Raw genomic sequence first — 17161 nt, forward strand, 5'->3', positions numbered from 1 at the left:
AACCTTAGGCCTCAGTGCAAAGCTTCCTTCAGGCATTTTATTGATTTCAATGAATTTAATCCCTACTGAGTCCAAGGTTTCAGGCTTCAAAAGTGCAATTCCATCTTTACAGGTGCTTCTCAGAATTAATTGCTATTGTACAGCTAATACTCATTTAAATAATTAGATTAGAAAACTTGGTTATTTAATAGATGGCTAGAATTGAGGAGTGATGTTATGAAGACTGACACTGCTATCATACTTCTTCCATTTTAAAAAAAATCTCTTGAATAAGTGGGGAAAATGGGTGAAAAAAAAGCAGTTATTAAAATTATAGCATGGTCTTAAAGAGCTTCAACTTTAAGCTAAAAATCTAGTAAGAACTTTACTTAGTAAATTCCTGATATTTAATCCCTAATATCTGCATATGCTGGGACTGATTCTTTCCTATAAAATATGTGGTCAATATTAGTATTCTGATTTCTTTGAGGAGTTAATCGATGCACACTAAATAGAGTAATAGCAGCCCATCCATTTTGCCCATGTGCTGGCTTCTGCATGATGGAGTTCCTCTGTTGTTTCTCTCCATGTTCTAAACTGACATCTAAATGCTCTCCTCCCTGGGGCTTCTTTTCATAATATTTCCTTAGAACACAGGTGATGCCTACTCCAAGTTTTGACATTTTAGTATTATCCTTACTGAGCTCTGGGGACATTATGATGTCCAATCAAGGTTGCTATTCTCATAATCCAGGAGTTTGTGATTAATGCAACCACCTGAAATATATAATATGGAAAGACATTAGTTGTTCTGAATATTAACAAGAAATTTTAATGTAGATAGGGATATAGATAGAAACTGCTGAGAAAGTGAATTAAAATTTACTGATATATATATATTACTATATATATTACTATAAATATATATATATATATTACTATAAATATATATATGTGAAATTTTACCAATTAAAATTTCAGAATCATTGTGCTTCTTTTTTTTTTCAAAGAGTAGGCTGTCTCCATAAATTTAGAAACATATATGTACAGCAGTGAATAAATAAGTGAAGAGGGGACTATACTTATTAAATTTAAATAAATGAGACACTCACCATCTAAACTGTTTAAACTGCTTTTGTATCTAATTTGTATTGGATTTTGCATCTATTCCTTATCAGGCTGAACATATTGTCTTTTTAAAATTAAGAGGGAAATAACACTGAAAACAACTTTGAAACACAAATCTATAATAATACATGGTTATGTATTAATTTATTATTATTCACTAGAGGCCCAGTGCACTAAATTCATACATGTGGGGGTGTCCCTCAGCCCAGCCTGCACCCTCTCGCAATTGGGGACCACTGGCTCTTAACCACTCTCCTTCCTGCCTGCCTCATCACCCCTAACCATTCTGCCTCCCTGCCTGATGCCCCTAACTGCTCACCTGCCTGCCTGATCACCCCTAACCACTCTGCCTGCCTGCCTGATCACCCCTAACTGCCTCTGCCTCTGCCTTGGCCCCTGCCGCCATGGCTTTGTCTGGAAGGACATCTGGATGACATCCAGAAGGTTGTTTGGCTGTCCAGTCTAATTAGCATATTACACTTTTATTATTATAGATTCTTGAGTAAGCAAGTATAAGTGATCAGGCTATCACTTTTAAAATCCTCCTAATGTATAGGAGAGGGACATTTTGACGCTAATTTGAAATTGCTTTAAAAAATTAAAAAATAGTTATTGCAGTGGAATACCCAGGGTAAATAGAAAACAGAATGAGATCTTTGTTGGTTGTTTTAATGAAAAGAAAGTCAATGTTGACTAAGCTAGATGGCTTTTCATTCACTACCTGGTTCAGAACACAGTTCAAGCTCCTTTATATGTAATGCAGAGTTCTCTATAATACCATTTTTTTTCTGGATTTCCATTAGTAGAACACCAAGGAATCTACATCTTAACCTTATGTTTTTGTACCCCTCCCTGACTTCAATGAGAGGGGAGTTAAATCCTGTGCTAGTAATATATATTTTTATAATAAAACCTAATCTCATTCTACAGCATAATCTCATTCTTATTGTATATTCTAATTAAGTTTTCTTATGTATTATAACAGGTAAATGAAACAATGAAATAATAGGGTTTCACAATTTGGACAGGTGTTTTTATATATCATCATTTTTTCCCAGTTAGTTTACCACCTCTGGCTTAAGCTGTATATATGTAAGAAAGCATAAATATGTAAGTTAGCATAAACAAATATAATTGTTTTACTTATATTCACTAAATTATACTTATGTAATACTTCTTACTTGCAGTGTTTCCTTCTTTGCCTTTCCCACATTTAAATAGTCATGCTTTCTTACTATCACCTCAAGAAAAGTATATGAGAGAGAGAAGTTCAATGATGAGTGACTATTGAGACTTTAATTTTCCAAAAGTCTGTATCCAGAAGGGAAAAAAATAATATAAGATTTTTGAGAAAAAAAATTAAGAGCAAGGATCCTGTTACTCCAGGCAACCAGCGTTCTCTTCCTACATATCCCAGCAGAGAATAGGACTCTCTGAGCAGAACAAAGTAGAGTGGAGCAATTGATAATGAGTGTTGAAAGGAGGGACTCTGTGCCATTTTATTTGGACAAATCCTAGGTGAATTTTTTATATTCAAGCATAAAAGAGACCTGTTTCTCATTTCCTACGAAGAGTCCTTAGGAGATGGTAGGAATGCAGAGATCAGGGGAGAAAATGCCTGCTATCTCTAGGCATATAAGACCTAGAAAGATTAAAGACTGTCCAAAGCTTTGCCTAAATATCTCTTAAATATACTAATTCATATACCAGTAATGGAGAACCAATATGACCAATGGTCATTGCACATGTTAGTATAGACATTATTAATTGAATAATTATCTAATGAATTTGTATTATTTGTCCAACATTTTTAAAGTGCGGCACAGAAGTAATCAATGTACTCAAAATCTCTCCCATTGCAGAAATTATAGTCTAGTGATAGGTGAGTGGCATTAAGAACCATATGTTTTTCTCTGACTGGCTTATTTCACTTAGCATAATACTCTCCAGTTCCCTCCATGCTATCTCAAAGGGTAAGAGATCCTTCTTTTTTATAGCAGCATAGTATTCCATTTTGTAAATGTAGTGCATCTCTTCTATCCATTCATCGACTGATGGGCACTTGGGCTGCTTCCAAATCTTAGCTATTGTAAATAGTGCTGTATGGATATAGGGGTGCATATATTCTTTCCGATTGATGTTTCAGAATTCTTAGGATATATTCCTAGAAGTGGGATCACTGGGTCAAATGGCAGTCTCACATGATCTTATATGTGGAATCTAATGAACAAAATAAACTGACAAACAAAATAGATCCAGAACTATGGTACAGACTGATGAGTCTCAGAGGGAAAAGGGGGAGGAGGGGAAAGGGTGGAAGAGATTAACTGAAAAACTCATATGCATATATGCACAATCCATAGACACCGACAATACTTCAGTAGATCTTGCAGGAGGGGGGGGAGTGGGATGTAAGAGGTCAATGGGAGAAAAAAGGGGTCATTTGTAATACTTTCAACATTAAAGATAAATTGAAAGAAAAAGCTGTAATACATTTACACAATGGCATATTATGCAGCTGTAAAAGAACAAAACATTAACTTTATTCATATGTCTACAATCTGTGAATTTACATATTAAAAAATTAATATATCTATTTATTACAAACTACTTTAAAGTAAATTTGTAATCCCCAGTCCTTAGAAAATGGATAAGCTATTAAACATAAAAGACAATATTACTTGTTAAAATGTCTTCATTTTGTCATATCAGTTTACACTTCTCTGCTACTTGCTTTCAGAAAGAGAAAACATGAACATAGTAAAAAAATTACTGTGCTTTAAGCTAGAGCTGTCCTTTAAAGATCATTTGATACAGTCATTTGTTTTAGACTGTGTGATAAATATTTACTGAGCCTCCACATATTTCTGAGCATGCTGCTAAGTTATAGGCATATTTTTAGTTCAAAAAATAATTTATTATTCTATTTCATAAATAAGGAAAATGAGGCTTGGATATATTAAATGACTTAAGCAAGTCTGAGAGGTTATAAAGAAGTGAGTAGGGACTAGAATGCAATTTTTATTCCTAGTGCTTTACAATTGTTGATGCATTAATCTGTTTTGCCAAAGTAATCTTAAGATAACTTCAGTGTTTCATTAGGTGATTTTTATATTGCCTAATACTGTTTATTAAGCATACCAAATTACTAAATTAGCTCCTATGCATAAAAGAAAAAATTCTTACTAAGCTTTTAAAACTTCCTTTAAAGTCAACAGAAAAGGATAGTATGCATATCTTGTATTTATTTCATATACTAGAGGCCCAGTGCATGAAATTCGTGCACTGGGGGGGGGGGGGGTGTCCTTCAGCCCAGCCTGCACTCTCTCCAATCTGGGACCCCTCAGAGGATGTCTGACTGCTGGCAGTTGGACATCCCTCTTGCAACCTGGGACTGCTGGCTCCTAACCACTCACCTGCCTGCCTACCTGATTGACACCTAACTGGTCCTGCCTGCCAGCCTGATCACCCCCTAACCACTCCCCTGCCTGGAAGGCCTGGTCCCCTCCAACTGCCCCCCCATGCTGGCCATCTTGTGACAACATGGGGGCAGCCATTTTGTGATGACATGAGGGCGGCCATCTTGTAATGACATGGGGGCAGCCATCTTGTGGTGCGAGGGTGTAAGGGTCAATTTGCATATTACCGCTTTATTATATAGGATGATATCTATATATATATATATGCGCATGAATATGTATATGTGTATATATGTGTGTACACACACACATTCTGACACATATGTCCCATGATATAATAGAGCAAAATCTCAGCAGACTGTATGAAGACTTTATTCTACTATTCTACATGGATGATAAATGGTAGAAATACTATCAAACCACAGGTATGCAGAAGCATTTACCACAAACAGCTAGTAAATGGGATAAAAAAATTGTTATGGACTCCCTAAAAGTAGAAACACTAATAAATACTGTATATTAAACCGCTAAAAGGTAATGAAGCTAGACGTTGCCTGTTATTCTCTTCAGGCAAGATTAAAGTTAGAAGCAACTACCTTATCATTTAAACGCCTTGTGCTATACACTCTAAACCATAGGCAATACCCAGCAGTGAAATCATTTTTAGGCAACAAAAATGATTTGCATACAATTACTGAAGCAAGTGAGCATCTATGCCTTTATCTAAATGACAAAATGCTAGAAACTGAGAAAAGCTAAGGTGCTTCCTCTTAAAAGGAAGTAAACATAGACAAAAGCACCGCACAGTATTTAGATGTAGAAAGCTGGCTTGTTGCTTTCATGTTCCTTTAAAGGTTTCTTTCCATTTTCATTTAGTATATAGGTCTGTCTTTTGCCTCTGAGCAAATTTGTTGTTATAAAGTAATTTTTATCTTAATAAAGAAGTTTCTAAATATTATGCAAGAAGCCTTTAATTAATCACATTCCTTTAAAAATATTTGTGCGTATACTTCTTGGCTTTCATTTTCAAAAGGCATATACACATATTTAGGGGCTATATTATTTTATTTAATAGTGGTTTATATTTTTTCTCAGATAATAGTCTCATAATATTAGAAAACTGAAGAAAGTATCTTAACCTGTTACTTTTTTACATTCTTTTGTAGGTAAATGATGATAAACTAAGGTCCACAAACTAAGTTTCTTCCTAAAGAATAGAAAAGACTAGAGGATACACAGTCTACAAATTGTAGACATTAAGTTATGTTCTAAAATAGAACAGAAGATTATATAAGAATAGACATTTTTGTAATGAGATTTTATGTGATTCTTCATGATAAAGGGCAAAAAGTAGACAATTTGGAAGTATAAGGGCAAAATTCAAGATACACTATTTTATTATAATAGCTAACAGAATAAAATACCTAAAATAGTTTTAAAAATTAAACAAGAGGAAAACTTCATTTGTTCTTTGTTTGCTAACCTTCTGGGATGTTTTGAGTGTAAATGAAGTAATAGAAAGTCAATGCAAAACATAGCTCTCAAATTAATATACTGCATAAAGAAAGTATTTTTGAAAGACTTCCTTTTAAATTGTAGATGAACAATTTTCTAATAACCTAAAAGGAAATGCATCATATGTGGAACCTCATTATCAACAGACAGTAATGTCCAACTGATGCTTAGACAATGTTTAGGAGTAGATTAGCCCAGAAAGGGATAATGGTTCTTTTGAAGATGTCTAAGAAGTAGAAAATCAATAGGAATTCAAGCAATGAGTTCTCAGCAGGAAAAATTGTGGTGACTGTTTAAGAGTGGAACAAGAAGTTGGCCTATTTCATAACTAGTACCAAGGAAGGTCCTGGTAAGACATCAAATAGTATTCAGGCTAGTACCTTGGAGATTTTTGGATCTAGTACTCTGGGTCAGGATTATTAAGTTAAGTGTTAGACACATTTGCTACCATACTCATAGCCAGTTCTGATAGAAATCATAGCTGTTAGTAAGTAGCCAAGTTGTATACATTAAAATTTCAGTATAAGGGACCGATTCAGGCAAGTGGCTATACGTTAAGCCAAAAGTCCATCTACCCTAATAAAAGAGAAACATGCAAATTGGTGTCACTCCGCTATGCCCCACCAGCCAATCAGGATGAGTATGCAAATTAACCCAACAAAGATGGTGGTTAATTTGCATATGCAGGTGTATAATGAAGACTGAAGACAACTGAAGACTGAAGACGACTGAAGACTGAAAGGCTTGGCTTCTCTGCTACATCCAGAGCACAGAAACCAAGCCTCGCTGCTGCGGCCAGAGTGGAGAAGTCAAGCCTCGAGGCTTGGCTTCTCTGCTGCAGCCAGACCAAAGGCCTGGGTCCCAGGTCCTGGAGGAAAACCGGTGCCGGCAGCCAGGGGAAGGAAGGCCTATTGTGCGAATCTTTGTGCAACGGGCCTCTAGTTATATAATAAAGTAGGTTTTCTGAATGTGTATATTTAAAACTCAACAAACTAGTTTACCTGTTTTTACTTATGTACAGACCTCTGTGTAATTAAAATTAAATATATATGAGAAGTTTAATTTCCCAGAAAAGTTTTCTATGTGTATTACACTAATATTAAATTTAAACTGAATAGGTCTAGTAAATGGTGCATTCAGCAGTCACTGAGAGTAAACAAATGCATATGGCCAGGACATGGCTTAGTGCATATGGGAACATGGGTAGGCACTCATTTAAACTGCTACAGAAAGTCATGCCACTCAACAACAGAACTAATCACCGAGTGCAATGCAGTGTGATCACGTGGTAGTCATTCATGGAGCATTGTTTATGCATAATGACTCTTGGATTTAAATATGTAGACTATAGTTATAGATACGTAATATTTATTTGTGTTGGTGAAATTACTACAGTGTTTATTTCCAACATATGGCCTATTCTCTAAAATTTGTTTAAAATAATAGTGAATTAATTTTTTAAAAACCTGTTAATTTTATTATGTCCAAACCTTGGTAAAAAGTATTTTAAAATTAAAAGAGTGTTAATTTTCACATATGACATATGGACTGGAAATTTTGCCCATTAAATCTAAATTCCATTAAATTGAGGTCCACAAAATCAAGGGTTTACTGTATCACATGATTCTATTTCTGGGAATGGGTCAGTGGTTGAGTGTCAACCAGGAGGTCAGGGTTCAATTCCAGTAAAGGCATATGCAAGAGTTGCGAGCTTGATTCCCAGGGTAGGGCATGCAGGAGACAGCCAATCAATGATTTTCTCTCTTCATTGATGTTTCAATCTCCCTCTCCCTTCCTCACTGAAATCATTAAAATTATATTTTAAAAAGTAAAACTTCAAAAATAAATAAATAAATCAGAAATGAATCTTCAAGGTTATATTGCATTAGTGACAGACTCATTGTTTAGAAAAGGAGGATGGACTGTAAATTGTCCATTTTTCTTTGTAAGACAAAGTAACCTTTTTACCTATAATCCTTTTTACAAAATATAATGGTAGTAAATAACTTTCATCATGAATATACTTGGGTCAGTTTTAATTTATTCATTTAACGTGATACTTTTGAAACTCTGCTATGTGCACTATATTATGGAAAGAATATAAAAGAGAGATAAGTCATGTGCCCCACTCCAAATTTTAATTAATCCATTTTATGTTTGCTACCCAAAGTCACAGGTACAAATTTACCCTTAGTCAGCTGGTCTTTTATAACAGTACTAGTGGCCCGGTGCATGAAATTTGTGCACATTAAAAGGAATTAATTAAAGGAAATATTTTAATATCACTATTTGCCCTTTCTCTATAATAGAAGTGTCAGAGATGAAAGGAAATGAGTAAAATTTATATGAAAATAATATATGAATTTATTAATAAATAAACAATAACAAATGATATAACAACAAAGACATGAATTAAAAAAGCAACAAAAACATGTTATAAAAATAACATTGATGCAAACAATGACTGATAAAGTGACTAAACTTATTATAATATCTCCCTGTATACCACATTAAGAGTGAAACACTTTCAGAGTGCTTGACTAATTTCCCTTGTGACGAAGTATTTAAAACTTTAACTTTAACATCACATGCTCTTCGAAATCGAGAGAAAGCAACATATAACTGACCATGTCCAAAAACAGGTTCAGGTAGAAATATTCCTACTCTGTCTAGAGTTTGTCCTTGTGATTTATTAATAGTCATCGCAAATGCTGGCATCACGGGAAACTGTCTTAGAATCAATTTAAATGGGAGGCCAGTGTCAGATGGGGACAAATCAATTCTTGGAATCAGAACAACCTCTCCCTCTGCAGATCCTGTTAATATTTCAGCTTCGATAATGTTAGGTCATAATCTTTTGATAATAAATATGGTACCATTCCAAAGACCCCATTTACTATTAAGATTTCTCAATAGCATGATGATTGCACCACTTTCAATTTTAATTTATGGCACAGCATTCCCGAAGGAGTAATGCTATTAAGAAATTCGATGGAAAAATTTTCCTTTTCATCATCATCTGTTGAGTCAATGGAATCATCACTCAAATATGTGTGAAAATCTCCATCTAGTATATCCAAAATTTCTTCCTTTAATTTTTGAACATGCTCATTTTTTGGACAATGAATTACACGTTTAAATATATTTTTATTATTATCTATAGATAGCTTCAATAATAGATCCATTACAAATAATTTCATGGGGGATTTCAATAATATCCATTCCTAAATGAAAACTGCTATCAAGTTTGCCATCTCCAAGTTTTACTAACCATTCACTATAAGCAGAATCCTCTGATCTCATATTTGTTTTAAGAGACAACTTTCTGAAACATCCCCAAACATTACAGTACCTTAAACTCATTTGCACTATGGCGGATCGCATAGCATGTGGCACAACACTAAGACTTTGTCGAAATCCCCTCGAAGAAGAAGAACTTTCCCACCAAATGCAGCATTCAAATTCATAATCTCTCTTAGTAATCTGTCTATGGTGTTTATAGCATGACTGGATGCCATGGTGCGTTCATCAATAATGAGAAGTTTGGCCTTTCTAATGGTTTTAGCAACTTCACTCTTTTTTTAAAAAATATATTTTATTGTTTTTTTACAGAGAGGAAGGGAGAGAGATAGAGAGTCAGAAACATCGATGAGAGAGAAACATCGATCAGCTGCCTCCTGCACATCTCCTACTGAGGATGTGCCCGCAACCCAGGTACATGCCCTTGACTGGAATCCAACCTGGAACCTTTCAGTCTGCAGGCCAACGCTCTATCCACTGAGCCAAACCGGTTTCGGCAGCAACTTCACTCTTTATATCGAGTCTAGAAATTGAAGTTTCATTTAATGGAATTCATAATTTATATTGGGAATGAAAGGCTCTTCCACCAAGAAGTAAATTTGCAGCAATTCCTGTAGACATTGTGTGCAAAACAGTACCACCATGACCTCTAATATAATGTATTAAAACTTTGTAAAGATATGTTTTTCCACTACCACCTGGACCATCCAAGAAAAAGCATTTAGGGTGTACAATTTGATCTTTGATGGCTGAAGTTATAGTCTGAAAGGCTGCCAACTGTTCATCATTCAGAGAATTTATCAAAACCTGTGCCTGTTGTTGCTTGTACAATTCATCACATGTATTTGTATTCATTTATGAAGGATAGTCCAGAAGTTTAAAATGTGAACATTTCATTCCATGCAACCTGAATACCTCTTGAATTTTGTTAAGGGCGTGCATTTTACAGTTTACATAGGCACCTTCTATCTGGTGTGATTTGGGTGCTGCCATCTTGTGTTACGGGAACCCTGTCTCCGCCTTGGGTGAAGCCATCTTGTATTATGGGATCCCTGCCTCTGCTGTGGGGGCTGCCATCTTGTTATGACATGATGGTCAATTTGCATATTCCCTCTTTATTAGATAGGATGGGAAGTTGAAGGGGGGGAGAATTGACAATTTTAACATTACTTATTTTTGTTCTTGTTTCCTTCTTTGCTTCTGACTTAAAAATAGTTTTAGAGGTGATATTCATTTAACTTTAGTGGCAAAGAGGATCCATACTGTATGTAAATGTCAAATGATAAACAATATTATGTTTAGATATTGTTTAAGACAAAGGCTTTCATCAAGAATTCAGGGATTGCCCTAGCTGGTTTGGCTCAGTGGATAGAGCATCCGCCTGTGGACTGAAAGGTCCCAGGTTTGATTCCAGTCAAGGGCATATGCCCAGTTTGTGTGCTTGATCCCCAATGGGGGTTGTATAGGAGACAGTCACTCAGTGATTATCTCTCATCATTGATGTTTCTCTCTCTCTCTCTCTCTCCCTTCCTCTCTGAAATCAATAAAAAATATATTTTAAAAAAATTCAGGGATTGTTTTGCTCAGGATTTACTTTTTAAACACAAGTTCTAGAACAGCGGTTCTCAACCTGTGGGTCGCAAGCCCTTTGGGGGTCGAACACCCTTTCGCAGGGGTCGCCTAAGACCATCGGAAAATACATATATAATTATATATTGTTTTTGTGATTAATCACAATGCTTTAATTATGTTCAATTTTAACAATGAAATTGGGGGTCACCCAACATGAGGAACTATATTAAAGGGTTGTGGCATTAGGAAGGTTGAGAACCACTGTTTTAGAATAACCCCCCTTCCTTAACACTAAGCTCTTTTTAAGCTTCAGTAGCTTCTTTCAAATTCTTTCCTTTAGGCTTTGTTAAAGGGGCTATTCAGCACTTGTAATCATAGTGCTGTTTATACTGTGTTTATGTTGAGACCATGGGGTAGCCATTCTTTTATTGCTATTTATAGCTCAAGCAGCACCATTGGGTCATTAGTATACTTGATATAAAAAGCAGGCCTATTTGATGAAGTGTTGGACACTACTGATTGCAGAGAAGTATTATAGTGTTAGCACACTATTAGTTTCCTATTGTTGCTCTAACACAGTGATGGCAAACCTTTTGAGCTCGGCGTGTCAGCATTTTGAAAACCCTAACTTAACTCTGGTGCCGTGTCACATATAGAAATTTTTTGATATTTTCAACCATAGTAAAACAAAGGTTTATATTTTTGATATTTATTTTATATATTTAAATGCCATTTAACAAAGAAAAATCAACCAAAAAAATGAGTTCGCGTGTCAGAGGTGACATAGGTTCGCCATCACTGCTCTAACATTTTACCACAAACTCATAGCTTAAAACAACACATATTTATCTTATAGTTTTAGTGTTCTAAAGTCCAAAACTAGTCTCAACTGACTAAAATCATGGTGTCTTGAGGCTAGTTCCCTCTGTAGGCTTTGGGAAGAACCTGTTTTCCTGACTCTTTCACTATGTATGCTGTCCTCATTCCTTGGCTTCTGGCCCTGAATCACATGGCCATTTCCCCCTTCCTCTGCATCTATTGTTAGATGGCCTGCACTTTTCACTTGTCTCTCTTGCCTCCCTCTTATAAGGACCACTGTAAATCCATTGGACTCACCCACATAATCCAAGTTTATCTCTCCATCTCATATTCCTTAATTTACCCACATCTGCAAAGTTCTTTTTTGTGATAGAAGGTAAAATATTTACATGTTCTGGAGATTAGGACATAGACATCTTTGGGGTCATTTTTCAGTTTATCACATTATCCAAATTCAGAAGAATCCTATATAATAAAAGGGTAATATGCAAATTGACCCCAATAGTGGAATGACCAGAACAACCTCTACCAGTCACTATGAGGCACACTGACCACCTCTCGGTCCCTTTCCCCGCTGGCAGACTCCCATGCCTGATGGCGAATGGGGAACCAGGGATGGGTGGCGGGGGATGCAGGGAGCGCCAGGCCAAGGCCCCCACCCTGATGGTTGCCCCACACACAGAAAGCAACCTGCAGCGGGGGCGGGGATGGCAAGCGGGCAGGAACAGCCAACCTTTCAGTCCCTCCCACTGGCCGGCAGGCTCCGGTCATCAGATGGCAGATGGGGAACCGGGGGTGGGTGGTGGTGGGTGGCAGGACCAGCTCCAGGCAGCCAGGGAAGATGGCCCTGATCACATGCCAGGCCTAGGGACTGTACCCATGCATGAATTTCGTGCGCCAGGCCTCTAGTAAATAATGATTCTCAAGATTTACTATAAAGCAACAATAAACTCTTCTTATATCTGATTTAAGTTGCAGATATCACTTATTTTTCTGTGACCTACACTTACATTCTACCACCTTCTGAGTAGTAAGCTATTATCAGACTTCCCTTTCTCATATCTATGAAATGGTGCCTCTGAACATCGCTTTTACTGGATTTATTAGCTGAAGGAGCATCAATAAAAAAATCTGTAGATGCTTCACTAATGGGCAAATACAGTTAGCTGTGTTAGAGAATATTTTTAAGCTAAGAATTATATATGTAATTATATGTCTACATTTTTGAATACATAAATTATAAATTAAATAATTAAATCTACAAAACACAATCCCACTAACTTGGAATCATAATTCACTCTATAACATATCTTATGTCTTATGTCTTTCTGTCCGTCTTTTAAACATCCATTGATCCATTATATTTTCCTATAAATTGCCTATTATATTGACCATTCATTTTTAACTCAATTTCATCTCAATGGCTTTTACATTCTAAATTTCCTCCTATAGATCTCTTCTATTTGACTCCAGTGAAGTGAATTTTGTAGCTAGCCATTATGAAACCCAGATCAAAATAAAAACTTTGAGATCTCTTATTTCTATGAATGTCTGTAGCCCTTAACCTGGCCATATCAGACTGAGGTTGTATGCCTTGTGCACAATTCCAGGGACTAAATAATATTTGTCTTTTTTTGGCAAGAAGAGACCTTTCATTTTAACACTTGTTGACTATAGGGTTTTCCAGGCCTTTTTTTTTTTTGAAAGAAAAAAGGTTGATAGTTAATTTATTAAAAATACCTGTGATCAATCTTATTGTTTTTAAGGAATTTAGAATAAAATTTTAGCTTTCTCCTTTTTTAATTTGTTCTCTGGTATCCTGAGTTCTGAATACTATGGCTCAGTAGTTACAGGGAAGCAGGCTAGTTGATAAAATGCGGGTTTTGAAGCTACTGCCTCTTGGCCCAACCTAGAGCAGCACTGTCTAATAAAAACCTAATGTGAACCATTTAAATAATTTTAACTTTTCTAGTCAGCTTATGAAAAAAGTAAAAACTAAATAAAATTAATTCTAACATGTTCTTTAACCTAATGTATCCAAACAGTTACCATTTTTAGTTTTAATCAATAAAAAATTATGAATGACATTGTTTCCTTTAAAAAAAAAAATAAAGGAAGCTGTTGTGTACACTTAGAGCGAATCTCAATGCAGAACTAACTATATTTGAAGTGATTAAGAGCCAAACGTGGCTATAGTGTGTAATATAGTGGACACTGTAGTTAAATATGTATGGAGCCTGGTCAAAGGCATAACTGATCACATCATCTAATTAGAAAAAGGACAAAAAGGCTAGCCAGTTCTCTAAAGCCAAATCCATAAGTATTTTATTTCTGATGACACAAATCCACAGGTATAAAACTGAAATGTTAACTCTGTTAGAAACAAGTCTTCCCACAATTGCATCTTCTCGAACAAGGGACTCTGAGATGCTCCACAAATAACAGGAGGTTTAAAATCAAACTTGTTTCAGAAATATTACATAAGTTATATCTCTTTAGGAGAATCATCACAAAGGTCTGGAAAGTCTGCATTACATTTTTTATCTTTTTAAAACTTGGGTTTTTTCATTTATCTGGTGATAAAACACTTCCCCCCCACCCCTAACATGTTAGTTACATCCTGAAAAATTAGTGTTTTTTACATAGCCCACAATGTTTAGAAAAGGCCATTCTATATTGATTGGATATGTATTTCTATTTGCTATATTACTTTAATTTTTACAAATACGTTTTTAATAAAACACAGATACCCTCATTTATAGTTACTTTTATAGAAATCTAACTTTGGGTATTGTTCTGTCTTTAGATGTATTGATATTACTAGCACATTAAAGCTATTAACATATTGTTCCTGACCCTATAAGGAAGTTATTATTATCTCTACTATCAGATAAGAAACTTACAAAAGAGAGGTTAAGTATTCACTAGAAAATTGCAGACCCAAAATTCAAGGCAATCTGTCTCCAGTACCCAATCCTTTAATCACTAATTATACTATTTCTCAAATAGTCTTTGACTATAGGTGCTTTATTAATAACACTAATCAATACGGATTTTAGAGCAAACATTACCCATTTCTTAGCATTGTGGAAAGTGACATAAGAGAAGTTGGATTAACTGGACAGAGCAACATGTACCAGAGCTTTTGCACATGAAATCTGAAGAGGAAACTATGTAGAATGAATGGTCTTTTGAGGAATGGAGGTACCTAGGAATTCATTAGCCTCTTTAAAATGCATAGTCGCCCTATGGTTTGGCTCAGTGGATAGAGCATCGGCCTGCGGACTGAAGGGTCCCAGGTTTGGTTCTGGTCAGGGGTATGTGCCTTGGTTGCGGGCACATCCCCAGTGGGGGATGTGCAGGGGGCGGCTGATCGATGTTTCTCTCTCATCGATGTTTCTGACTCTCTATCCCTTTCCCTTGCTCTCTGTAAAAAATCAATAAAATATATTTTTAAAAAATGCATAGTCATGCCAAACTGGTTTGGCTCAGTGGATAGGGCGTCAGCCTGAGGACTGAAGGGTCCCAGGTTCAGTTCCAGTCAGGGGCATGTGCCTTGGTTGCGGGCACATCCCCAGTGGGAGGTGTGCAAGGGGCAGCTGGTTGATGTTTCTCTCTCATCGATGTTTCTGGCTCTCTGTCCCTCTTGCTTCCTCTCTGTAAAAAATCAATAAAATACATTTAAAAACTGCATAGTCATAATTTTAATATTTTAAATATATTGTGTTTTGTTAATGTATTTTATTGTAAAATTAATATATTATAATTTTTTATTCCTGGGTGTGCTGGTATCGTAAAATGAATAATATATATTGTTAAAAGCTAGTTTTTGCTGTATAGCTTCAAGGTTTATAACATCCAAAACAACATGTATTATGTTCTAAACAAATATTATTTTAATCTTTATTGTTGAAAATATTATAGATGTCCCCCTTTCCTTCCTATTGCCCCACTTCACCTGGTTCCCACCACGCCCCAGGCCTTCACCACCCTATTGTTTGTGTCTATAGGTAATGCATGTAAGTTCTTTGGTCAATCTTTTCTCATCTCCTTCGCCCCCCTTCCTTCTGAGATTTGTTGATCTGTTCCATGTTTCCATGCCTCTGGTTCTATTTTATTCATCAGTTTATTTTGTTCATTAGATTCCTTGTTATAATTTTGATTTTTAGATTCATTTGTTGATAGATATGTATTTATTGCCATTTTATTGTTCTATTTTTGACCTTCTTATTCTTCCTCTTCCTCTTCTTCGTCTTAAAGAATACCCTTCAGCTTTTAATGTAATACTTGTTTGATAGTGATAAACACCTTTAGCTTTTTCTTGTCTGTGAAGCGCTTTACCTGATCTTCAATTCTAAATGATAGCTTTATTGTTAAAACAATCTTAGCTGTAGGTTCTTGCTAACCAGTCTTATAATGAAAGAGTATAGTTATTAAAATAATGTTATTTTAAAACTATTTAAAGTAAACCAATTCCATGTTTCTTCACTCCAGGAAGCTAAAGTAGTTTTATTAAGTCAAGTATCATGCCTCTACCAGTGACATTTTGGGGAATATTTTCATTGTTGCTAAATTATTTTTACCACTTTTTTCATGAAATGATAATGCCTAAGGCATATCACTAAGATTTTCTTTGAAGATAAATTCATTATGTGATTATAAGCTTGGTATGAAATAAGTAATTTTAGACAAATATACAAAATATAAAACTTTCTAAATAAGATATTTTCAAGATGAAAGGTTTGCCATTCTCATACATATCCAAACTCTCCTTAAATCAAGGAAAAGGTAGAATAATACTAATAATAGCAATGATAATACAAAATAATAACTGTCTACAAAACTAGCAATTATTGAACTCTTACAATGTGCCAGATTGTTCTAAGCACTTTATCTCATTTAATATTTTTAAAATACAAAAAAAACCCCATTATAGGGCAAAATAAAACAAATAAGGAAAAGAAACACTTTATTAGAGAAGAATAATATATAATGGAGATGGAAAAAAATGGAATAAACTAACGAGAAGACTATGTGAGAAAATATATACATCTTAATGCTCAGTAAAGTGGGCATTCTTAGATCTTGAAATGAAGAACAGCTGCTGAAACTCTGGTGCAGAACTCAGGGCTGAGTATTTTTTATCACACCCTCCCACTCTGCTTAGGAATTGAGGCTTCTGCTGCTAGCTGTGCTTGCCTGCCAAACATAGCAGGGAGAAAGTCATCAATTACACCCCACTCATCGCGCAGGGCTAGAGCCTGCCCTCTTGAATGTGTATATAACTCCCTGCAACTTGAATGAAAGTTAGGTGCGTGTAATTGAGGGCAGAATTTGATCCCATGAGGTTGAGTGAGAAATGATTGATGGGTTTGAACTCCAGTAGTTCTTCCAGAACTAATGGACTTCAACAGGGCCCAAACTGGCCC

The sequence above is a fragment of the Myotis yumanensis genome, unplaced genomic scaffold (genome assembly GCF_028538775.1).
Source record: "Myotis yumanensis isolate MYYU_CA2020_CCGP unplaced genomic scaffold, mMyoYum1.0.hap1 SCAF_1, whole genome shotgun sequence".
Lineage (NCBI taxonomy): Eukaryota > Metazoa > Chordata > Mammalia > Chiroptera > Vespertilionidae > Myotis > Myotis yumanensis.